At 45.0% G+C, this 27,044-nt stretch overlaps 1 protein-coding gene across 2 annotated transcripts in view; it reads right to left on the bottom strand.

The window, feature by feature from the left end:
• Positions 1 to 27,044, bottom strand: part of MDGA1 (MAM domain containing glycosylphosphatidylinositol anchor 1) — a 1,353,685-nt gene that overhangs the window by 202,015 nt on the left and 1,124,626 nt on the right. The window lies entirely within an intron of this gene.

Here is a 27,044-nt window from a genome sequence, read left to right as displayed (position 1 = left end):
TAAAAATAATCGATGAAATAGCCTATTCCCAAATACAAAACCATCTGGAACACTACCAACTGCTAGGGGACTGACAGTCAGGTTTCCGCCCTAACCATAGTACAGAGACAGCCCTTCTTGATTTGAAGATCCAAATGGATGCCACCAGAGAAGCAGGTAAACTCTGCCTACTAATGCTTCTGGACTGCTCAGCGGCCTTTGATTTGGTCGATCATGACAAACTCTGTAATACACCAGCTAACAATTTCAACCTAGCTAAGAACACCACTGACTGGATCAAAAAATTCTTGGCAGATAGGACTTCTAGAGTATCCATCGGCAAAGAATCAGCAGACCCTGTGCCAGTCCCTGCAGGCATTCCGCAAGGCTTTTGCCTATCCCCCACACTGTATAATGCCTATACTAAGTTGCTATTCGCAAACTTGGATGCCATGGGTGTCATCTATACCAACTTTGCTGATGCCACCCAGATCCTCATCCCACTCTCAGGTAATTATGAGCAAGACTCACTACTGGTCAACCAAATCTACTCTCTCATACAAAACTGGATGGCCAACAACAGCCTCTGTCTAAACGATGACAAAACAGAGCTCCTCATATTAGGTTCCTCCGCCAAAATTGAGGCCCTTGAGCCTGTCTTTAAATCATTCACCATTGATGGCACAACAATCCTCGTACTTAAACAAGTCAAGACTCTTGGCGTTTACTTAGATGCCACCTTAACTATGTCAAAACAAGTAAACACACTAGCCTCATCCACATTTTACACCTCCAAACTCATCACCCTTAGTCGCAAATTACTCTCAGCCAATAACTGTGTCACACTAGCCAGAGCTCTCATACTCTCCAAGCTAGACTATTGTAATATCCTTTTCCTTGGCACCTCCAAATCCAATCTAGCTAAACTTCAACTTATGCAGAACAAAGCCCTCAGAGTGGCCCTAGGCATCAAAAAACCTGAACGTATCTCCAACATCAGAAGAGACCACCACTGGCTCCCCATCCAAGCCAGAATCCTATTCAAAACCCTGAGCATTACACATAAATGCATGGCCAATAAAGCTCCCAAATACCTCAACAATACAGACACGAAGGAACCCCAGACCAGACTTCTCAAATCCAATGATAACGCATATCTCGAAATCCCAAAATACAAAAGAGAGAAAGCGGGGTGTAGCATTTTTAAAATCCTGGCTCCCAGACATTGGAATTCTCTACCCGCTAACATTATGAATGAAACATCTTTCCCAAAATTCAAAAAATAATTGAAAACTTGGCTATTCAACAAGTACTAACTGAATCTAGAGCACGATCTTGCCCCAACTAGACCATCACCTCCAATTGTACATATCTGACTGAATTGTATATATTTGACTGTTCCTGTGTGTCTCTGTGTTCACTTTTAAGATTGCATTCACCCACTGTCTGTAACTACGCCGTGATACCCCCGGGTCTGGGCGTATAACAAATGTAATAAAATAAAAATAAAGTAGTTCTGGTCATTACTCTCAATTAGCGGATTTGGGTCTGGTTGGAAGGCGATCAGATCCAAGACAGATTGTTAAGTTACTGTGCTCCAGTTATGAGAAGGTACTCGCGGGGTACGTGAAGTTAATGTATTTTGAATCTGGACAGAGAGGATCTGAAAAGATATACCATAATGGGCGGTCCAAGATATCATTAATGGCGAGGTGACCATTCTCTTCACGGTCCATGCGAATAATTGATCACCTATGTGACCTGTCTTGTGAGTTGGAAAACTAATCAAGGGTTTGAGACTGAAATCATCCAGGGTGTTGAAGAGATGTCTTACATTTGTATCCAAAACCAATTCTGTACAATATTTACAATCGCCTAAAACAATCACTTATGAATTTTTAAAAACGAGGTGGTCAAAATTTCGGAAAGTTTATCTAAAATGTACCATTGCGACCCAGTGGGCTAGTTACCAACAAGAGAATGACTGTATCAATTTGTCCAATTTTAATCTGTAAAGGAAGTAGCTCCGTCACAGCTCCTTTGGACAGGTTAGCAATATTACCTATACATCTGACTTAATATAATAGTCAGGCCTCCTCCCTGTGTCTCAGATCGGCGTTTAGATAAACATTTATAAACTAGTGTGAAGTACAGGGGCCTACGTGCAGGTTTTCATTAACACAGTAGGACCACTATATTTCGTAAAGCAACAGCTCCCTCTAGTGTTAACAAAAGGCAAAGCTATGTGAATTGGCTTTGTCTCTATATATCTTAAGGCAAGAGCTCCCTCTAGCTGCGACAAAAAGCGATGAGTGCATCTGCCACAAGACAAACATACAACTGGCCTTTTATTAAATTGTCAGATAAAATATGTATAATTCAATGGGGAGTCATAGATAAAGTAAGTCAAGAGTTAATACATAGTGTGATAGACTTATTATCAGGGATATAGGCTATTTCTAATTGACTGGCATTCCCATCTTTTGCAGACTTTTCCGTTTAACCTTTGTATTCAGTGTTTGCTCATTAGCACTGGGATTGTGATCACCTTTTTAATCGATACCAGCCTTAGGTGTTTTTTTGACATATATTTTTTCTACTGAAATGGCAAACATCTATAAAACATAAAGGGCCTCAACACGAGTTGGGCGGTAGCCCTTAAATGTGTGGCTAATGCTATTACTACCGCATTTGAGGGCTGGCCCTATAATGAGTTGGGCGGTAAGTATGGAGGTTTACCTCCAGCTTTTAGCTGGGGTAAAAATCCTGCTTACCAACCATTTTCGGCACGATTACCAAGCGATTACTGCCAGAGCAATTACCAGCGGTAATAGCGCTCCCCAACCTATGGACCCAATGGGCAATGGGGATTTAACATCCTCCTCACAACTCGTGATCCGGCGCAAATTGCGCCAGACCGAGTTGCGGTAGCACTATTAGCTTTGGGTTGGATTTGGCGATATTACCACCGGGATACTAGCGCCGACCTCGTGATGAGACCCAAAAGTCTACAAACTGTAGAGATACCAACTTAAGGTTACTGGAGTCAGTCCAAATGAACAGTTTCACAGATATAAACAAAGCACAACTGTCCACAAATCAGACTTTAACCCCCACTGCACCAGAGCTACCTAAAATCCACATTCAGCCACTTTAATCCAAACCATTTGTATGCCAGTGCAGAATCTTCTACATTTCACCCAAATACATGTCCCTCAATTTCAAAATAATTTTGGTGTATTACCTTATACAGATTTCCTCTAAAAATGAATGTACGTCTCCTTTCCCATACATCCACCTCCCATTGGTCAACCCACTGCGTCCGCCAACTTTACGCCACTGTATGCATGATGTCATTCTCAGTCAAACTCCACAAGAAATGACCATCAGGCCATCAGACTTTTGTGACGGCGAAACGCCACGAAGACGGGCTTCTACCTTTATGCCATCCACGAGGCAGGCATGCGCTTTGAAGTGGCTACAAGGTTACATTTACCGCTATGTGAAACACATAAAATTAGTATTAGGGAGGATAATCGCTTTTCTGTCCCTCACCGCGTAGCTGTCCCCAACACACACGCCACCCTTCTTCATATTTATTTATTTATTTAATTGATTTAGCCTTTGTTAGCAGCGTGCAAAGCCTGCAAGAATCCAGGCGCTAATTACAAGAAAAGAGCGTCAAGAGGGAAAAAAGGAAAAGATGGGTTAGGCAGGGTAGCACAAGTTAGCAGAACAGGTGAGTCTTGAGGTTCTTTCGGAACGATACGTAGGAGGGCTAGGCACGCAGGGTGAGTGGTAGATTGTTCCAGAGGGTAGCTGCGCAGGCGGGGAAGCAGAATCCCCCGGCTTTCGTCCGGTGCGCCCTTGGTTCAGTTAGGCAGTGGTTGTTCGAAGAGCGTAGTGGTCTGGCCATTGAGAATCTTTTTAGCATCTGGGCAAGGTAGGTGCATCGTTCAAGAGGCAGCGGTGCGAGATGGAAAGGACTTTGAATGTTATCCTTTCCCTGACGGGGAGCCAGTGGGCGGCGCTTCTGGTGTCAGAGACGTGGTCCTGTCTCTTTCTGTCTACTGCCACTCGGATGGCGTTGTTTTGAACAATTTGTAGCTTCTTCAGGTTCTTTTAAGATGTTGCACAAAGGAGGCCTTTCCAATCGTGACGTTTTGATCCAATAAGGGCACGAGTGACTGTGATGCGATTGTCATTATAGAGAAAGGATTTGATCGCAAGGATGAGCGCGGTGGCATAGGCGGAGATATAGGCAATGTGGTTATTGATTGATTGATATTTTATTTCTATCGCGCTCGTACACAAGTTGACTTGTCTTGACATACTCAGGGCGGCATCCAAGAAGACCCCCAGAGTTGTGACAGCCAAAGATACTGGGATGGCATGGGCATCGATGGTAAAGGAGTTGTAGGCAAGGGCCAGTTTGGCGAGGCGGGAGGGGGCGCCAACCAGGAAGAGCTCAATGTTTTCATCGTTCATGCATAGGGAGTGTGTGGCCATCCACTTCTGAATACTTTCATAAATCGAGTTAATTTTGAGGTTGTATTTATTTATTTATTTATTTATGTATTTAATTATTTATTTGTTTGTTTATTTGTTTATTTATTTATTTGTGTATGTATGTATTTATTTATTTATTTGCACATTTAAAAAAAATCAACTGCTAATTTCAACATTTAAAACAGTATTTTGGAAAATAGCAAGCATTTCTAATGCACTGAACGCCAACATAAACACAAAGATTTGTAATGAGGTTTGTTCATATTTCTATGGGATTTGCAATTAAATGGCTTTCCCAGAAATGCATTTTATTTAACAAAATGCTTTAAAATGGACTGATAGCTCCTGTAAACCATGCCAGATTTGCCAGATTGTTAGCAGAGGTGAGGCCTTAGCTGATTAAAGTGCACAGTTCCTTGTGTGATTTTTAGCCATCATGATGGGTCTGTGTTTGGTGAGTATCTTTTTGAGATGTTGGTGCAAGGGTCAGAAGGACATGCTTAAAGCCCTTTAACGAATATCTCACCAGCAAATGTACCGGATTCGCTTAAAAAAGAAAGGCAGGTGCAAGTGCATGAAGAGGAAAAGAAGAAGAGAAGTGGTAGGGGTTGCTTTTTAACATGAAAGTGGTGGAAAAAGACAACCACGTTCATGGGAAAAGGGTTAACATGTGAATTGTGCTTCTCTATTGCAGCTGAAGTAGTGGAAGGGCTTTGTGTCTTCTGTACACCATGGAGGCAGGATCCGGGAAGTAAATGCTCATTAGATCAATAAGGACTTTGCCAGAAATGGCCCTTTCATGGAAAGGTAATGAAAAGGTGCATGCACAGCACGTTGGTTGGTTGCTTCTGCAGAGCTAAACAAATGTGGCGGTTTAAGCCAAGACTCTTCCTGATGCCACCCTCCTGAAGCATACCAAAAATATGACCGATTGGGCACAGGGAGAGGTCTTTAGGCTCATTTCACGTACTCCACAACAGACCCGCCGGCATCGCCAGGACCTGGTGCGGTCCTGAACAAATGACTATTAGCTTTACCTAGGAGGTCTGCCCGCTTGTGCTTCGCAACTGTTTCAGTTGTATATGCTGCATAAAAACACAAGTGTGAGATTAAAATCAACTAAAATCTATTGAAAATCGAGGTTAGCGACAATAATGGGGAAAGTGGAACCCTGGAGAGAAATCTAGAAGCTCAGAGTTGCTTTGGCATAGGCAAAGGTGGACAACTGTGAGAGGAGTGTGACAGAATGCCATCTGCTGAGGGTGGAAGAGGCCACATTTTCAAAAATGTTTTGTTACATACAAGAATGTGTGTGATTTTGGTTTTGAAAAAGAGGCATGCTAATCAGACTCCTCTTTCATAAATGTTCCATGCCAAAATGACAGTGCAGATGTATGTTTTTGCTGAGATAGCCTGCAGGTGGCCTCAGCACCAGCTGCGCAGTTGAACAGGCCAGGTTCAAATACCCAATGTGCATTCCTGACTACTGCTGCTGGAACACAAAGCTCCTGCAGCTAGAGATCACTTTTTAATCTTCTGCATCTCTAATGTAAATTATAACAATTGCATCACTGTGTCAGTCCGTGGCGTGCAAATCTCGAAATATAAGCCATGCCTTTTTGTTCTTTTGTGACTACTGAGAACCCACCATTATACAGCCGCATCAATTTTATATCACACTAGTGTCTGTTTTTTTAGCAGGATCCAGCAGCTACTATGTGTAACAATAGCTATGGTGCTGTCTCATTGATTCTCCTGCAGGAATGGTAACACCTTCCCTAAGGCATAGAAACTTCCCTCAGGAGATCTCCTCTGAACTGCTGTTTCAAAGACAGCACTGACAGGACAAATCTACACTCACAACAAGGTGCTGAGTAGCCCACTGGAGACCCTTTGAAGTCCCCCCCCTTTTTCATGTCTCAGCTCACGCCTATTCTAAATCATCTCACAACCTAGTCAGAGTGTTTTTTTTGCACTCCTTCCCCCCATCCTTGCACTTCCCCCATCCATCCTGCTCTCAGGCTATAACACTTGCACATTGCAAATGTTTCAAGACCTTTTAAGAACATTTTTGTTTTTCTTGTATCACCTTCTCACCTTTCCCTCTCCCCCTTGTCTTGATGCACCTAGAAACACAATTCTTCTGTATATGGCGCCTCATAAAACTGCTCAACCATGATCTCTGAGCTCCACTCCGGCTCCCACCATGGACTGCAATTTCCCGCACCTCCCCTGTTTCGGTCACCTGTGTGACGTGAATCTTATTTGTCTGCACCTGTCTTGCTGCTAGGCTGCCTCGTGAGTTCCTCGTGTACTGTGAAGTCCCTCTGTCTGTTTCTCTCCCTGCTCCCTCCATGGTGCTCTCCATCTCCCCTATTTGCTTTTACTGCTACTCTATCACCTATCCTACCTCTCTCTCGAAGCCTGGAAGGAAAACGTTGAAGAAAGCTCTCCTGGTCTCCAACCCAGGCCTGCCCATCACTGACACTTACATCAATGACTTTCACTGATATCCTCTTTGTCACCCCCTCTCCAGACCTATGGACTCCCTATATGGTCTCAATCCTCTCCCCTTTCTATATTTTGCCCATTAATAGTGGAGCCAGATACTCTTGGCACACTTCCCATCCGCTATGTGCATCATTAATATCTATCCAAATGGCACTGTCATGGTCCAGGGCTCGCAGCCCAACTTCCTCTTTCTTAATAGGCATGTTCCGTTTCTCATCAACTACCTTCCTCCTTCTGCCACCCCCAGTTCCTTTTGCCATCACCGATGGGTGTACCACATCCCTGTACCCCTCCTCAGAAAACCTTCAAAGGTGGCAAACAGCTTCACTTAGCTACTCTCAATGCTCGTTCTGCTGTTGAACACTCTTCTGACATCTGTCTCCTTCTTCAAAACCTTGACCTTGACGTTCTCACCCACACTGAGACGTGGTTCAATGCCAGCTCTGTCACTGCCCTTACACTCTTCTTCCTGAGGGCTACAAGATCCTCTCCAATTCCAAGCCCAACCGGTCAGGAGGCGTAGTGGCCCTGATCTTCCTTGAATGTGTCCCTGCTACTAGCATACCCACTCAATCCTATTCTTCCTTTGAATGCCTCGTCTGCAGGCTTGGTGTCTCTCCTACCCTCTTGCTTACTCTCACCACCATCTACAGTCCCCCTGTACTGGAATCACTTTGTGAATGTGCCAATGAATCTCTTCTCTCCTGACCTCTACCTCCAAGCTTCTCGTCCTCTGATACTTCAACATTCATCTCGACTCTTCTGATGCGTCCACTGTACTCTTTTGCAACCTCTGTGATTCTCTTTCCCTCACCATTCTTCCTTCTGGTCCAATCCACTCAGCAGGACACACCTTGGATGCGCTCATCTCAGCAGACTTCCCCATCCTTAACCCTCTCAATACACCTGTCTGTCTCCGGGTCTGATCATGCTCTCCTCTCCTCTCACCTCGATCTTCTGGGCTCCCTGGCTAAGCATCTGCCTGTACTGCCAGTCTCCTCCTCTGTCATTCGACCAATGAAGCAAGCGTCAGTTGCTGCTTTTGCTGCCACTTTCATCCTCCCTTCTACCTCCACTATTGACTCTCCCACAGACACAATCCTCGTTAATCTTCACCTCTCCATCACCAACACCCTCAACGCCCCTGTCACGAGGACCGGCATGAAGCCTGCTTCCAAGCACAACAGCTAGCCTAGCTGACCTAGCCTCTCTTAAACGCAAGTGCAGAGCTGCTGATCGGAAGTGGCAGGCTTCAAGCACATCCACTGACGAACTGGCCTGTCTCCTGCTCCAAAGATAATACCGCCTCTTCATCTGCTCCAAGAAGAGAGCCCATATCCAAGCTCGGATATTTTCGGCCATCAACAATACGGCTGAACTGTTCAAGATCTTCAAGAAACACGCCAATCTTATGGAAGTTTCCACTTCCCCATTTCCATCCTCTGTACTGCACTGGCCTCCCATTTCACAACCAAAACACAGGACATTCTGTCCTCACACTCCTCTACCTCCCTCGATATACACCCACCTGCTCTTAGGCCTCCCTTGGCCCCCTCTCTCCCTCCACCATAATCTCCTCCTTCTAGCCCTTAGCATGGGATGATTGCTCTAAAGCTGTTCGTTCTATGAAAGTCTTCTCCAAGCAGGTGTTCCCCTGCTCTTCCTGAACTATAAAGGACAACATTTCCTTTCTCGCTCCAGCCTTGGTTGATTTCTGCAACCACTCCTTTACCACTGGCTCTTACCCTCTATCCCTCAAGCACTCTCTTGTGCACCCTCTCTTAAAAAAAAGCCATCTGCCGACCCTTCCTGTCTGGCTAATTACCACCCCATCTCCAATACCCCCTTCCTGGGCAAACTCTTGGAGCAGTCATCCCCCAACTGACCCACCACACTGAATCTGTTGGCTGTCTCCATGACCACCAGCCTGGCTTCAGAGCATCCAGAGGCACAGAAACCGCTCTCCTGAATACCTGTGAAGACCTGCTCTCAAACCTTGACTCCAACTCTCCTTCGGTTCCCATCCTCCTTGATTTATCCTCTGCCTTTGACATGGTCAATCTTGCCATCCTCATAAAGAAGCTCCACGATTCCCTTGGTATCACGGACCTGGCACTGAATTGGTTGACCTGCTTCCTATCTAATCAACCTTCCCATTTCCAAATCGGTCCTTTCCTCTCCTCCACCTCATTCTCTACCTGTGGCCAGTGCCATGTGGCTCTTTGTTTCTGGAGTGGATGGCTTTCTTGTTCAGGCCTCTTAAAAGAAACAGCGGGTTCCACATGTATAACGCTCTGATCAGTAACCCTAAATAAGAAAGAATAGGAATAACACATCATGCGTCTTCCTGGAATCCTATGCAATAATTGCTAGACTTAGTAAAGTTTTATTTCAGGCACACTTCATGGGGTGAGTCACTGACTTAGTCTGTTCTTAAACACCTCAAATCAGCTTTTCATCCTTCTGAGGTCAATACATGAGTACCAACACAGGTTGGGTGATATTGTATATATATATTTGTTGTATATTTATTTATTTATTTATTTATTTCTATTGCGTCGCAGGCATCAGGGCGCATTACATAAAGGAAAGGACAGAAGGAAAGTGACGGGATAATAAAGCAAGATTACTGGTTCTGAGTAGATTACGTTACATGGTCTTTAGCATTTATACAGGTCCTTTATTCGAACAACAGTGTCTTCATTTTCTTCCTAAATGATAGGTAGTTAGATTCTAGCCTTAGGCTGTTTGGGAGATCATTCCACTTGGATGACGCTTCGGTAGGGAATGCTCGCCCAAGTCCTTTGGCTTTTTTGAAGTGAGTTACTTTCACAAACCCTTGCGCCTTGGATCTTAAGGTGTGGCAAGGTTTGTATGTGGTTATTTGGTTTTTTAGGTAAACAGGGGCGGGTCCAAATATACAGTGATGGACAATGGTCATTGCTTTAAAGGTGATCCGGTCTTCCAGGGCTAACCAATGAAGGGACTTTCTGTCTTCTGTGATATGTTCCCCCCCTTTTTTTCCTGGTAATTGTCCTCACTGCATTGTTCTGTATGATCTGCATTGTTTGATGCATTTTTTACTAGCCCGCATCAGCAGTGTATTCCTGTAGTCCAGTCCAGATAAGATTGTGGTTCTGGTGATAATGGTGCTGTTTTGTTTACTCAGTACTGGCTTGATGCGACTGAGCAGCCTTTGGTGGTATCTGCAATTGTTTTTCAGATATGTTACATGGGCATCGCTCCAAGGAGGCTTGCAGGTAGACACCTAATGTCTTGACCTTGTCCGAGACCCCTACATCTGTGTCTTTGATCTTAAAGGTGGTGTAATTTGTGTCTAGTTTAGCTCTTGCTTGGGTGATCCAAAGATCATGAGCTCAGTCTTGCGTCCCTTGAAGCAAAGACAGTTTGTCATCATCCAGACTTGAATGGAGCTGTAGATGCAAGCAAGCTTATTATTGTCAGTGATATGACAGCCGGTCAGTTCGATGACTAGTTGTGTATCGACGGCGAAATTTGTAAAAAAGATCCCTAAATTGTTTAATAGGGTACATAGACACCACAGATGGAGATTGAATAAAAGGGGCGATAAGCTGCCCCCTTGGGGTATGCCATGATGTATAGGTTGGGTATGGAGACGTGGTCCCCCCCAGTGGATCTTGGAGCTCCGCTCTTTAAGGAAGGATGTTACCCAGTCTATAGCTATTTGAGAACAGTTACCTGATTTGTCTAAAGCATCTTGGAGCTTTTGATGGTCGAGCAAATTAAATGTTGCTGAGAGGTCTAATAATATCAGCATCCCTGCTTTTCCCTCATCCAGGATACTAAGCATTTTAGTCCGAAGGTCGAGCAGGGCCGTGTCTGTGCCATATGCTCCTCAAGGAGATATGGCTTCTTTGTCTTTGATGTTCCATCTCCGTTGATTTAAGTCGCCTAGGAGTACCGTCACTGTATTGGGCCCTTTTAGGTTATTTAGCAGCTGTGTCAATTCATAATTGAAGTCAGAGGCCAGTGATGGGGGTCTGTAGATTGCAATGATATTAATAGTTTCACATCCTTTGAAATTAATAGGTGAGGGGAATAGGTTAAGATCTTGCTTGGCTATTATAGCCACTCCACCACTCTTTCCTTTTTCTTTGTTTTCATAGTGAATGATGTCTCCTTGGGGAACCGCGATGTCGATGGTAGGGCCTAAGGGTTCCTGCAGCCAGGGCTCAGTTAGACAAAATACGTCTAGATCATCCTGTATGATGTAATCATGGATGCTTTGGGAGTGGTTGTTCATGGATCTGGTGTTCAGAAGGTCTATTTTTATCTCATGAGGCGCTTAACCATGATTTCTATATAATAACATATCATTATCAGTTGGCCATGGATGTCTGCTTGCATACACAGTAATTTGGTAATATGGGCCTATACACACTGATATTAATGATACATATGGTGATCCATTCTTGTTTGAAATGTATATCACATTATAGGGATATTGTAAACCACAATTTTCGTAGTGTACTTAGTAACTATGCTATGTAATGCCACTTCCTGTTTTGTGAACGGGTGAAAGGTTGTGTTCCCTCACTTCCTGTGATGTCACTTTGTGGTTTGGTCAAATAACATCACTACATGTGATGTCATCTGAGGTCAAGGGCTGTGTGATGTCACTTCAGTTACCCCTGGCATTTTGGTGAGATGACGTCCCTGATCCTCGTTCTCCTGTCCATTATCTGACAACACTGTAGCACACCCTCGGATGGCGCCCATAGATCCTAGGCTATGGGGCGAGCCATCAGATGGGGGGTTGTGGAGGGTCTTGGTTGGACATACTGCAAGAGAAATCGCTCGCCCACGGCCTCGCTTAGAGCCACACAGGGAAAGGTGCAGTGAGATATCCAGTGGTAAATTGGAGGAGTGTGCTTTAACTTCAGAAAGAGCAGTTCTGGAATGGTGAAAATGCTTGCAAAAAGTAGTGGAACTGTTAAAAGTAAAATATAAAAGAAGTGGAACTCTGCTCCCGACCGTTCCCGCTCACTTCGGCCACTGTGTAAGCTTTAATATCTCCCTTTCATTCGGAGCCATTCACTCCATGAGGCCGGCGGTAGCAAACAGCACTGCACTGGCATTTTAACAGACTACCTTTGGATTCGAGTCCTGCTTCTCAGAACATGGCTCCTGTAGTGTTTCCGGGCCGCTTGCCATGGGCGCTTTTGAGATCACCTTCAATTGGAAAACACAATGGGCTGGATTGACTAAAGGCACACCTCTGCACTTTGTATTGCACAAAGGCCAGCTGTGTCCTACTTCTGCACAATGTGCCTGTCGAACATTCACAGATGGGCCATTGTCATTATGAAAGCCTTGGACAGAGGATGAGGGAGGGCTATAGAACGAGGGCGCCCGTCTGCCTGCCCAGGCACCAATAATAAAAGTGGCCCCCAATCAGAAATCCCTTCCCTTGTTCTTCGTTGCGTTTCAAACACTCTCAAGGTATAGTAGGTTCGTCCCTCCCACCACCCACTGTATCTAATATTTCTTTAGGTATTGTATTTGTTTTACACCCCTTTATCCCCTCCTTGTTATGGTATGTTATGTTATGTTCACTTATAAAGCGCACGGTCTCCCAAGGGCATCATGGCACTAGAGTGGGGAGATCCTGGTCAGGGGCCAGCAGCCTAGAAGAGGAAGGTTTTGAAAGCCTTTCTAAAAGCTAGATGATTCGAAATGTTCTTGATGGTCGTTGGGAGCTCTGCAGCTGCCACCGAAAAGGCTCCCTGTTGCCCAGAGGGCGCTTTGAAACAGAATGTACTTCCTGTATAAGTGCCTAACAAGCAAACAATAAATAAATACATACATAACAATAGTGGGGGGTTGTGGAGTACTTGTAGTGGCATTCATGGTAAAATCTATAGCAAAGAGCCCCTTTTACTGCACACTGGGTCAATAATATTGTCCAAAACAGCCAGATGCACAGTGCATACACTTAGTAACGTGTCCCACATTGATCAGAAAAGTAGCACAAATTATATAGGGCGTCCATTCATGCTGATTTAAGTATCCCATGTATATATCTATATATGCACTGGATTCTGCCCGCCACGTAGGTGGAAGGCAGGGTCAGGCAACAAAGGTCCCACATAGACTTCACAATATGTTATTTGTATTGATATGAAAATATGATATGATGGGTTATTTATAACACACTTAATATCCAGAGGTATCTAAGCGTGGACCCGGGGATCGAACCTGTGTTTCTCCGTTTTGTCTTGCTTCCAAGGTGAGCATGTTGACGCTGAGCTATCCTCCCGAGACCGAGGCCGACAGATGCCTGGTCATAAATCTTGAGCAGAACACTTGTGGATGGTTTTAGGCTTTAAAACACAGGGGGCCTGATTCACAAACATGTTTTTAATAGGACTTTCCCATGACACATTTTTTGGGGGTAAATGAAGTCCATTGTACCCATAGGATATGTCAAAACTACAAAATGCACGCAAATCTCAGTCTTTAGAGGGGCCCACACTGGCAGACAAAAATGTTCCACATTGACACACCAACATGGCCCACACTGGCAAAAAATGGCGGTTCACACTGGCACACTTAAGGGTTACACTGCCTTGTCAGGCAGGCCATTTTGCGCTGTGCATGCGTCCTGGTGGAAAGATTCCCTGTGCAGCTGACCCCTGCTCAGCACAGCCTGCACCTCAGCAGAGCTGCCACTAAAATAAACGAGCACCCCGGTCACTCAGCCCCAGCACATACTATTGCGGGTGAGGCCGAGGGAGCCCAGATAAATAAAAAGGGACAGGTCAGAGAAATAGAAGTAGGACTAAAGTAAATACAAATAAAAACATAGTCCTACTTCTATGTCGCCGGCCTGTTGCAGGGGGCGGGGGAAGGGTTGTGATCACAGGCACACTCCGCTCATTGGAGGAGAGCACCTGGGAGGGGAAAGAGGATGAAATGGGGGCGTGAAAAGCATTTCACGCCCACATTCACGCAGGAACAGTTGTTCCGGGACCCGATTTCGGGATTTCAAAAAACGGGTCCTGACAAAACCCAGACAGGGTTTATGAAATCATAAAACTCCTGGGACGGCGGGTGATTTCCCCGGACTGTCCTGAGAAAACCAAGACGGCTGGTCACCCTAGTGAGGCCTGAGTACTTCCCCCTCCCCGGGGTGCTCAGAATTACACTTGTGAAAGCCATTCAGCATTGGTCAGGGTGAAAATGTATTTTTCTCGAGAAAAGTATTGTATGTTGGGGTTACTCACTACAGTACTTCGCTCAAGTTGTAACACGTTCTAGGCGCTTTCGGCACTCATTGGCATGATGGTTTTTAGAACCTGCTTTTCAAAACGTCGACTGGTTCAGCATTTTGAAAAGGGTGCCCCCTCCATTGGATGGCTGTAGTTTATGCTTTCGATAGTGCTTAGATGCCTTGGCAGTAAGTGCCGGCACTGTGTGAACTTCACACTTGTAACTGTTGATATAAAACAATCCAGGCTTTATAGCACCTCATTACCAAAGTGATATTGATCGTGGACTTATTTTAGTATATGTCTTAATTAAGGGATTTCGACTCTAGGACAGTAACAGGTCAGCCATTGTCCCCACACTCCCTTCGAAAAGGAAATTTATCCTGGCATAAGTACATCCATGTGCAGAGAATACTTTACAATATAGGCACATGTCTTTGGGGGATTTTGAAAGCTAAGAACATAGAATCATTTTTTTCATGCGACATTTCCATCAACATTATGAGGCCCAGGCACTAATGAAACCCAGTTGGCTCTGGGTCCTGAAGGAGATGAATATCAGAGGCGTCTCGATGTTTTTTGCAGGAGTAATGAACAGCCATTACTTTTTTGCAGTCCATGAAACAATCTCAAACAGTGCATCACAACACTGAAGGTAACTTGTCGAATGAGAAACAAATGCTAAAATTCCCAAATCATTGAAGACTGTGGAAGCCATCGACCATAGGAACACATGTTCGGTGTTGAAATATTCACACTCTCACCTTCTAGCCTGGCTTTCCCCTATCCTATACCCGCCTATCCACCCCTGCTGCCCCAGAATGTGATTTCGCTCTGTAGTCCTGTTGAAATAACAGGGCGGATCAACATAAAATGGGGATTTAGGTTCATACTCGACACACTAATAACGGTACTCATGAAGATTCATTTTTGTACGAAATGTATGCCACATTACAGTGATATTGTAACCATATTTTTGTTAGTGTACTGAGGGATGCTATGTGATGCCACTTCCTCTGATGTCAAGTGGAGAAAGGTTGTGCACCACCACTTTCTGCGATATTTTGTGGCGGGGCACATGACATTGCTTCCTGTGATGTCACGTGGGGTGTGGTCAAATGACATCACTTCCTGTTACAATTCGGAGCAGGGTCAAATGGCATCACGCCATCATCGGGGAGTTCAAGGGTTGTGTGATGTCACTTCTGCTACCCGTGGCATTTTGGTGAAATGACGTCCCTGGGCACATTGCAAGTTAGCTACAATGATCTATCTGCCTCCTCCATACTCCTATTGCCCATTGATAGCTATACACCACTATCCAACACAGTCCACCTGCCCCTACCTGCTCCCAGTGCCCATTGATAGTTATCCACCACTATCCAACACAGTCCACCTGCCCCTACCTACTCCTGGTGCCCATTGATAGTTATCTACCACTGTCCAACACAGTCCACTTGTCCCTACCTACTCCTAGTGCCCATTGATAGTTATCCACCAGGATCTAGCTGACCCTACATACTCATAGGGACCCATTGATAGTTATCCACCAGGATCTAGCTGAGCCTACATACTCATAGGGACCCATTGAAAGTTACCCACCAGGATCTAGCTGACCCAACATACTCATAGGGACCCATTGAAAGTTACCCACCAGGATCTTGCTGACCCTACATACTCATAGGGACCCATTGAAAGTTACCCACCAAGGTCCATCTGCCTCTACCTACCTCTAGGGACACATCACAAGTTACTCACCACAGCCCCTCTGACCCTACACCCTCATATAGGGCCCGTCGCAAGTTATCCACCACACTTATCTTGCCCCTAACTACTCGTTGTGGGCCCATTTCAAGTTATCCACCACGGTCAGTGTGCCCCTACATACTCGCCTCCCAGATCACCCCACTAGAATTCTCTCCAAGGTGCCCCCAACGTACTTGTGCTTCAGTGCTGCTTGCTACTAGGTGCCCCACTGCGACCTAGGTCCCTGACGCCCACTGTTGTTTGCCTCAGGATTTCCACCCAGTCATGTACCTATCATCGCTCTACACTGTTTTTTACTCTTGGGGTGTTTCACGCTGCTATTTCACCCCACTGTGGCTTGCTCCTATAAACGATGCAATATATACAGAAGGTCTGCCTTCACTGGCAAGATTGCAAACTGTGACCCAAAGGTTATGCATAAATATGATATGATATGGCATTTATAACGCGCCTATACACAAGTGGTTCAAGGCGTGACGAGGAAGGGAGGGAAATAGAGGGAGACAGATAACGATCCTACTAGGCCAGGTGACACTGAGATTGAGTGAGTGCATGGAGGGGGGAAGGGGAAAAGTGCAGCGGGAGACGGGGAGGGGGCAGTGCAGTACATAGGATAACAGTAAAATAAATAAGACAATAAATACAATAAATAAAGGTGCGTCCAGCAGGTGGCAAGTGCAAGTGCAGAAATCAAGGTCAAGTGCAAGTAGGGGCTGTAGGGATACAGAAACAGTCCCCGAGTGCAAAGGTTGCCAAGATTTTTGCAGCGGGCACCTAACCCCATGAGCTTTTATGAAAGATACACTGCATGTTTCCACCTGAAAAGAAAGAGTTAACAGCTAGAGATGTTCTGGAAGCTGCTTGTGGGACTATGTGCAAAAGAGGGGCTTCATGGTTAGTTCTGCCCCAGTGCCTATGTTCTCTGCTGGTAACACAGGTGGGTACTTTTCAGATCTGACACTGTACAGATCACACCACTTGTATGAAGAAGCGTGGTGTGGTTGAATCTGACCCTCTACTGATGGCCTCTTCTGGATGGATCTATCTTATGGCAGGCTCTGTCCCTGTGGCCGTCTCCTCTATTGCATGAGCAGATTCTAAATGTTTAGATCACTGCCTTCCAGGAGAATCTGGGACACATGTTCATGAACAATATGCGAAGGTCCTTTACTCTTCAACATAAAGTAAAACTATTGGGTTTGTCCAAGCTTGTTTTTAGCAGAGAGCCTCCACACAATAGGTTATTTTATTAATAATGTTTTCATTTGATTGCACTCAGGAGAGCCAAAAGCCCCTCTACACTTCACTAATTCACCCTTAATGACCGGCTCTCTATTCAGAGCACACACTAACCGGCCTCATTAACTTTCCTTTACAGCAATGGAGGGAGCGCAGGGACGCCATTACTTTATCACCGACACGACACGTTCGTACATGAAGTCCTCTTGTATACAGAGTGTCCGGGCGAACGGGGCTACGCGCGCGATCATCACTCCGCACAGCCGCCATCTTTTCATTTTTTGACTCTACAAAATGCCTGTCCTGCATTTGGCAAAGAAGTCGATTCTTTCACCAACCTCCTCTTCACTGGCTCATTACAAGTTAGGAGTGGTAAAAGGTTGTGGTTATTCTGTTATCGCACTTTATCTCTGCATTACTGTGCCACTGTACTACAAGATTTAACAAAAGGCTGGAGGTAAATTGTCCACCTTACTGGCAAAAAACATCAGAAAACCTGCAATGGAATTACTGCTCATGGTAATTTAAAAAAAAAAAAAAACATGGAACCCTGTGGACTCCAAAAATATGGGCTTATACCAGCATGTCACCACTCGTAATCCCACAGTAAATCCAAGGGAACGAGTGGCAGAAAAGGTAATTGTATTTGGCAGTAAATTGACAGATTTACCATTGGTTTAACGCCAAACTCGTAATGAGGCCTTATATAATTAAAGAGAAAATACTACATCTTGTAGGATGGGAGTGGGAGCGGTCATCAGGATTTGAAAGATGGAAGGCATCAGACTTGAAGTTGGAACGTTGAACCGTGGCCATGTCTCCCTCTCAGCTTCATTTACATCCGATTACTTTTTACAGAGGTTTCCTGTACAGCTGCGATCACCACTCAAGACTGCACGCGGTCATTGATGAAATAGCATCAGTGGAGGGCACACAGATCCACATGGAAAGCAGGCAGCATCTTCTTCTAACTCACGATGATGAAAGGACACCATTCAGAGGGAGACCAAGAGTACGTTTTGACAGCACCGGAGAACCGCATCACTCCAGGTGTTCAGTGTAACCAGAAAATATGTCAGTCTTGGGGGGATAGCTCAGAGGCAACGTGCTTGCCTTGGAAGCAAGACGACGCGGAGCACCACAGGTTTAATCCTTGGGTCTGCGCTTAGAAACCTCTGGGTACTAAGCACATTATAAATAACTGATCATATCATATGAATTACATCATCTGCAAATAAGTGTAGCTGATGAATTATATTTGTTGCATTCTGAAGGGCCGGACTGGGGACAAGTCCAAGAGCGCCTATGATGTAGACGCAGGTGTTCCAAGGTGAAGAGACCTATTATTTGGGCAACAGTTATAACAAGCCCATTCCTTGGACATAGAAGTAATTGAAAGGGAGAAGATAATTAGTGGTGGTCAGGATGTGTTGGGCTGTATAAGTAACACATCACTCTTTTGTGTCACTTTTAGTGGGGGCTATTAGGTGATGCTTTAACGCCACCTATTAGCTGAACCTATTGGTTTCAAGTACAGATACAGAAAAATGGCATATGGAGAGGAAGACAACGTTTTTAGGTGTTGTTTGTTTTTTTACCCACCCATCGACTGCCCAGGACCATGCTAATCCATATGCCCATTCCCACCCAGTCCGTGCCCCTCCACGCCCAAAACACCTCCTCATGGGAACTCTTTCAGCTCGTTTTAATCAAGCCTAACCATTCAACTTTTCCCTTGAAGTGTGTGCCAGTGTTTCTTCAAAGCAGTCTTCTGAGAGGAAATTATTCAATTGGAGTAGTAAACCCACAACTGCTGTAGTAAAAACCAGGTCTGCCTTCAGCCACTCGATTTATAAGCACTATGCGTGTCCTTCACTGAAGTCCTGTTAAAAACGAGCATTGGCAAAGTTGTGGCTTGTGTATAAGTATTAGGCATTTGCCAGGCACTGCTATTAGATGCCCAGGTACTTGCACAATTTTGCACCTGCTACAATCAATGGTCAAGTCATACCACTACAACAGTCATGCCTCCAGATAAGGTTCATACGTGGCCTTTTTACTCATGAAATCCTTGTAAACAAAACAGCTTTATTATTTTCCTTTGTACATTTATGCACAGGTTTAGAGCAGAGGGCAGTGCAAATGTCAGGTTACTTGACAGAAAACAGAATGCCTTTTTTGATTTTTATCTACATGCATGTAATTGCAAGCCATGGAGAAAAGTCTCTGAAACAGAATGTATTTCTCTGAAGCCTTTCAAAAAAAGAAAGTGGACATTGTGATAAAAGGAATGGTTTCTTTCCATTCAGCCTCTGCTGTGTTTTGTGTAGATGCTCATGGAGCAAAGCAGACTCACTGTGCATATTTATCTTCCTAGCATTTTAGGATTGTATAATTAATAAGGTGGAAAACTAAGTTGCAATTGAGAATTAATCTTTTGTAACAAATGTTTTTTCCAGTGAAAGCAACCCAGTATTGCACAATTGTATTTTTCGGAGTTCATGTGCTGTGCACATAATCTAACGCAGGCAGATCATTTTGACACTTCTAACTTAATTAACACTCTAATTATAGAAAAAGTATGTAAAATGATGAGTATGTATGGTCTAGTTTACATACATTCAACCTTCCATCGGGTACATTACTATAAATGGTCAGTGGCAGCAGATTCTTTGCTCGAGGGTGAGTGATTATCATTACTTCTATCAGAGGTGTTGCAGCCTCTCAAATCTTCAAGACTACAATTAAAACATCTAAAACCTGACTCTCCAGGAAGTGTAAGCGCTGTTCAAAAACAAACAAATGAAAGTTACATTTGTAATTGAAATAGAAACTCAGCAAAACATGTCTCTGTGATGATCTAGATTGGTAATTGACACTATGTTGCGCTTCATGCATGGTTCGTCCAACATTTAGGCACTGTGATTACTAAACCTCAGTCGATACTCAGTTTACCAACCTCTGAAGGATGTTAGCCAATAAGATAGCTCAACCGGGTCAGCGCGTGGTGCTGTGATTTGTGCATGATCTGTGGGTGCAGTTTCGAATCCCGACATGTCCAATTCATCCTTTCAAGGATGATAAAGGAGTACTAACTTCCGTTTGGTGATAACTGTGATAAATATGTTCTATGTACAGTGCTTTGCCAAAAGCTCTATATAAATATCAATTAGACCATGCAATTAGGTATAGCTTTGAGCATGGAGTCATTGGGGCTCATTACGAGTTTGGAGGTAGCCATGCCGTCATAACCGGCATGGCTACCTCCAAACTTGTGTGCGGGTCCCGAAAAAAGAGAATTACCGGGCCATTCTGACTTTTGCGGGCCTGGTAATTCCCATTATTGGGACCTGGACCCAGTAATTCCCCATTGGGCCCCCATAAGGCTCAATGGGAATGGGGAGGATGCTGACAACGGATCCGTTAATGACGGGTACGATGTTAGCATCCTGGTCTGCTCGCAGGTGCAGATATGCACGTCTGGCCAGACCAAACATGCATACCGCCACCCGCAAGCAAACTCGTAATGTGGCGGCCCGGTATGAACGGTGCCGGTACCTTACTGGCACCGTTCATACCGAGGCCGCCAGGGTTGTAATGAGGCCCATTGTCTCACTGCACTGTTGTATCATAACATTGGCATACTACTAGATAGTAATAGCTCTAGGAAATGAGGACTTTCACTAAACATCAAAAGACTATTCTGCTATCGAACCTCAAAACACACAATACAATACTGGTTTGCTTGACTATGTAATTGGCTAGGTTTTTCTGTTTTCTACATTTAAACATATACAGGAGAGATGAAATGGCCGGACCTTAGAGAAATAATGAAAGGTGTAATCGGTCACAATGCAGAAAGCTAGCACATGGTAATGATTTCCATACAGTTTTTGCACACGTCGGCTGGATGTGACGTACATTTTACTCTCTTGCAAAGGAGAAAAGTCATTTTTACTCTCTTGAAATCACATTTACTCTCAAAATTTAAAAAGAAGGAGTAAATGCTTGTTTTTTCCCCTTTCCTCCTATTGTTAAGGGCTCAATTGCTGCCTTTTTTGGCATTCTTACCTATGGGTATGGACCATTGATTGATATGTCACATAATTGGTCATATCTGTTGCTTCCTGGAGGGGTTATACAGGTTCTCTGACGTGCACCCAATGATGCACAGCGTCTGTGCACATCATCCAGTGCATTCATCACCTTTGTTCACTTATGTGTACTTATGGATTCTGTGCAAAAACAGTATGGCATCCAGATGAGGTCTTCAGATAGTTACACACTGGGCCTCATTCCGAGTTCGGAGGTAACCACGCCGCTATTTGCGGCATGGCTGCCTCCGACTCGTCCAAACTCCGGCCTGGTGAATGGAATAATTACCGGTCCATTCCGAGGTCGGAGGGACCGGTAATTCTCCATTCACCAGGGCCATTCCCCATTCCCATTTGAGCCCCCATAGGGCTCAATGGGAAGGGGGAAGGCGGCAGTAACGGTACCGTAAATTACGGTATCGTTATTGACCCCAGAGTCCCTTTGCAGGTCCCATCCTTAATGCCTGCTAAAAGCAGGCATTAAGGAAGGACCGGCAAAGGGAACTCGTAGTAGGGCGGCAAGGGTTTAACAGCACTGGTCTTGTTACCAGTGACCGTTAACCCTTACCGCCCTACTCGGAATGAGGCCCACTGTCCTTGTTGGAACGTTTCCAGAACACGACAAACTTCCATTCACTTCTATACTATGCAGACTTTAGCGACAGCACAAAGAGTCAGCCCTGAAAGTGATCGATAGCCCCAAACCCAAAACCATGGCCGGCAAAGGAGGCCGCCTCCATCCCATCAATTTACTGGGGTATTTAATAATTGTTGAATATATACTTTAAAATTATTCTTTATTATGTTTTGTATTTATTCAATAGTTTTCAAAGGAGAAATTATATTCACAAAATGAATATATTTTGTAATGTAAAGTACTCAGCTGTGAAATTGAGATGATATTATATGATAGTTTATTTGTGTAGCGATTATACACAATGTGTTTCAAAGCGCTTGAAGGCAAGGGAGGGAACACGGGAACAATACAAATGGTGAACATTCTTACAAGGCCTTGAACAATAAGAAGGTGAAATGTACTATCGTACTCAGCCTGGTGACATTTCAGATAGTGCAAGAGCTAAGACACAGATAAGGGAGGGTGGAGGTGGCTGGGAAGGGAAAGGGAACAGACAGGCGTCGAACGTACTAGGCCTGATGACATTTCTGATAGACCCAGAGGATTACAAGAGGAGTGGGTGAGGGGGAGGAGAAGGAAGGAGAGGAACAAAACAAGCGACTATCGTACTAGGCCTGACAACATTTCAGATAGTGCCGGAGAGGAAGGGGGAGGAAGAGAAATGAGAGGGGGGCGTGGGAGACAAACAATGCAGCTATCATACTATGTCCGAGGACAATTCTGCTAGAGTAAGTGCGTAGAGTAAAGAAGGGAAAGGGGAAGAGGGGATATGTTTATTTATTTATCATGTATTTATATAGTTCTGAAAACCCGCAGGCAGTAGAGAGCTACAACACAGAGCAATTAACAGAACACATACTGAGAACAAAGCAAACAGAAATCAGAAAACCATCAAAGGAAGACATTCCTACTAAACACATCTTCATCAATTATGAGGTTACGTTTTGTGGATCCTTTGGCAGATATTAGCAGATACTAAGGAATTGTGGAAGATTACTAGTCCCACATCCTACCAGTACAGAGTCCCTACTCTCCAAAGTACACCAATCGTCAATCTTGCACGAACTTCTGCAGGACTATAAACCCCTGAAATAAATTGCTTGGAGTTATTTACAGCAATTGTGGGTACGATATTTGACTCGCTCACTTGACACCGACACTCGCACACTTGCTTCCAAAAAAGCAGATGAACATGAGGCCATAGGGAAGGAGGCGATTTCCAAGCCTGGCTCATTAGATGTGGTCTGTGTGGATTGTGGAGACTGGGTCACAGTCCCTAATTGACAGTCAGTCTGACAGCAGCTGCCCACTTTATCGAGATGGTGGACTTCCCCAGGTAGAGGTGGGAAATCAGTTTGGGAAGAGCTGCCTGTTTTAACCGGACGTGACTACTCAGCAAATTTTTCCAGGGTATGCATCCATGTACAAAAATCACTAAAACTATTGCACATGTTCAGTTCTTCGGACATGTTGGCTTTTACTATTGACCACTGATCGGGGTATAATGGGGTTGAGGACTAACCTCAGGTTCAAAGGGCAACTGTGTTATTAAGGCAATAAATGGTTCAGGGTTAGCCCTAATCCAAATGGCATCATTGGGAGGAGATGTGCCATGCACATGAAGAGGTTATTTGCCTGCTTCCTGCTCAACAACGGAGCCTCAGCAGTGCAGTCCCTAGTAAAAAGTCGGGAGATGCCCACAGGGGGAGTGGCTGGGGTTTTACAGACAAGCTTAATGGAAATCGGGGCAGATTTCATAATTTGGCTAGCATGTCACTTTTTATGCGTAACTTTTCTTTTGGCAGCCGGCATAGCGCCTCAGGGACAGCACACACGTATGCTATATGCTATATGCAAGGCAATACAGTGTAGATTGTAATAGTGAAAACCGAGATATTAATCAGAAAACTTAATTTAGGACACATGTTAACTAATGGAAGATTAGGAAGAAAATATGTCTTTTATTTGGGTATCTAGAATGATTTTGCACTAAACTACGATTCCTAAGTTAATTCAAAATGAGGAGTATGCATTTCCAATTTACCCTCTATTTTGAAATGTACTCAAGAGTCCGAGGGCTTCTTTGTTTGGTCTACTCGAGTGCTTGGGATGTCACCTGTGGCAAAGTTTTGATGCCAGATACAAGGCCTGCATCTCGTTGGAGATTCTTGTAGTAATTTGCAGGCACTCTTCTGGATGAAGCGACGCTCTCACACTGCAGAGCCAGGCGAGAACTGCTTCACGTGCATTGTGAGTCCGTTCTCCGAGGGTTTGGACTGCAATCTGTCCTTAACTACAGGCAATATGTGCAGCCATGCTCTTCTGACCACGGCATTGCTGTTGCTGGGCTTGACGATTCTGCACGTGGTCAAGCTAAGGTTGTGAAAGAAAGTCCGAGATCCATTGAGAGGCGTAGCGCTGAAAACCAAAGCCTCAGGGTGGAAAAACTCACCAGCATTTATATATATGAGTTGATCGGCTAAAGCGTGCCTACCTGGATGATTTGATGACAATTTGTGGCAAAACCGAGGAATGCCCGACGAGTGAGTCCAGGTTATGGAAGTCTGAGGTTTGCGTGTAACATTGCGGGAAAATATATTGATGGCTGCCTGAGCAGCTTTGAAGATGGATATAAGGTCATGGAGTTGGGTTGGTTGAGCTTTGCCATCTCTCCATAGCCGACCAAGACACAGTTAGGATATCATATCCCCCCTGCAGTTTAGTTGCTGTCTTGCAGAGTAGGAGTGGGAGAAGCTGCCACTGGCTTGTACAGTATTGGTGGGAGTAGCTGCCACTGGCTTGTAGAGTAGGAGTGGGAATAGCTGCTGCTGGCTTGCAGAGTAGGAGTGGGAGTAGCTTCTGCTGGTTGTACAGTATAGGTGGGAGTAGCTGCCACTGGCTTGTAGAGTAGGAGTCGGAGTAGCTTTTGCTGGCTTGTACAGTAAGAGTGGCAGTAGCTGCCAATGTCTTGTACAGTAGGATTGGGAGTAGTTGCAGCTGGCTTGTAGAGTAGGAGTCAGAGTAGATACGACTGGCTTGTATAGTAGGAGTGGCAGTAGCTGTCGCTGGCTTTTAGAGTAAGAGTGGGAGTAGCTGCCGCTGGCTTGTAGAGTGGGAGTGGGAGTAGCTGCAGATGTCTTGTGGACTAGGAGTAGGAGTAGCTGCCGCTGGAATGTAGAGTAGGAGGGGAAGAAGCTGTCACTGGCTTGTAGAGTGGGAGTGGGAGAAGCTGCTGCTGGCTTGTAAAGTAGGAATGGGAGTAGCTGCCACTGTCTTGTAGAGTGGGAGTAGCTGCCGCTGGCTTGTAGAGTAGCAGTGGAAGTAGCTGCTGCTGGCTTGTAGAGTAGGAGAGGGAAAAGCTCCTGCTGGCTTGTAGAGTAGGAGTGGGAGTAGCTGCAGCTGGCTTGTAGAGTAGGAGTGGGAGTAGCTGCCACTTGCTTATAGAGTAGGAGTGAGAGTAGCTGCCGCTGGCTTGTAGTGTAGGAGTGGAAGTAGCTGCCGCTGTCTTGTAGAGTACAAGTAGGAGAAGCTGCCATTGGCTTGTAGAGTAGGAGTGGGAGTAGCTGCCGCTGGCTTGTAGTGTAGGAGTGGATGTAGCTGCAATTAAGGCTACAAGTGCAAGTACAATTTCCCCTTTGGTACAATCCTGTACTACACAGTAAAGTGGTAGCGATGGCGGAGCAGCCTGACTTATCTCAAGAAAAAGTGAGCAGTATCAATAGTTACACAAAGGACAACAATTACTATGGTTCAAACAAACACTGACTCAAGGTTTCCGAGTAAAAGAATATATATTTATTTACACATCAGTTGTAAAACAGTTCACTAATATAAAGCAGCAGAAAATCACAATCTTAATACACTACACAACACCCGATCAATTCTGGACAAGTTAAGCTCAAAATGAAGTGTGAGCAAAATGGCACTCCAGCAATTTAAAAAGGGAGGGAAAGAACACGATTATCAACAATCAACAACACCAACAAGTGATAGGCAGGGCAACCTAGAAAAAAGTTACTACAACTAGGATTCAAATCAATAGGCCTGGGTCAATGTTAATGGTTCAGAGCCTTTGCAGAGGATCACACAGTTCAGAGTAGTTTGCGGTTAAGTCTTTGCTAAAAGTTCAAAATGAAGGTGGTCAGAGGAAAAGTTATTCAAAAGAGTAGAGAAGGACAAGCCTTTAGAGAGGCGAAAGGTTTAAAACACTTTCACCGCGGTCAGACGGAACGAATGACCGGATTTGCACAGTACCTTAGATGAAGAAGAATGTTGTAGCCGAGGCAGTAGTTCCTGGCAGTTCCTGCAGGCTCGTGGTTCCTGAAGCGACTGTCGGACTGACAAGAAGGAGGAAGACTGGAGTGTCCTGCGCTGCCCAGGGAAGAAGCCAGCAGCAGAGCAAAGCGACGAATAAAAGGTGCGCTCTTTAAAAGCACAAAGGGACTCTCTCAAGCTGGCTATCCGGTTTCCTGTGGCACAGCAAATTCAACCAGGTTAAAGAGGGAGGTGCATTGGCTTTGTGAGCTGGTTGGTCCCACCAGGCTCCAGGGGAGAAGACTCCTTGCGGATCTCCTCTGTCGTCGAACTTTCAGGTGATTCGGAACTGCAGCAGGGCTTCACCGGGATGTCCAGTAGATGCAGCAGTCATCTTCCTTCAGCTCCTCAATGGTTCTCTCATTCCAGTGGCGACTGTGCCTTCCAAGTCCCAGAGACCTGCTTTTAAACAGTTTTCCCCCATTCACACAGCCTGGCTGTCAATCACACAGCAGGGTGGCCGTCCTGGCAGGACAGTCACCTACCCAATCAAACTCGAGTGCGACTTGGGTCTCCAGGGAGACCCTGTGCAGGGTGCATAAAACCCGTCCCTCACATCCTGTCCACCCAGACACTCAGGCGCCTAAGGAGGGCTTCTGTGCAGAAGCCCGCTAAAGGACGGCAAACAAAGGAACGAAACCTTGTTTGGCGTGCAGAGTAAAACACGAGAAAGACCTTTACAAACAGAAGTGGCAATACACCTAGCCAGAACCAAATAAATTAAAAGGGGTCCAGCGGATT

The sequence above is a fragment of the Ambystoma mexicanum genome, chromosome 4q (genome assembly GCF_040938575.1).
Source record: "Ambystoma mexicanum isolate Mex_15411 chromosome 4q, UKY_AmexF1_1, whole genome shotgun sequence".
NCBI classification, from domain to species: domain Eukaryota; kingdom Metazoa; phylum Chordata; class Amphibia; order Caudata; family Ambystomatidae; genus Ambystoma; species Ambystoma mexicanum.
The sequence above is the reverse complement of the archived record's forward strand: the minus strand, read 5'-3'. Positions and strand labels throughout refer to the sequence as shown.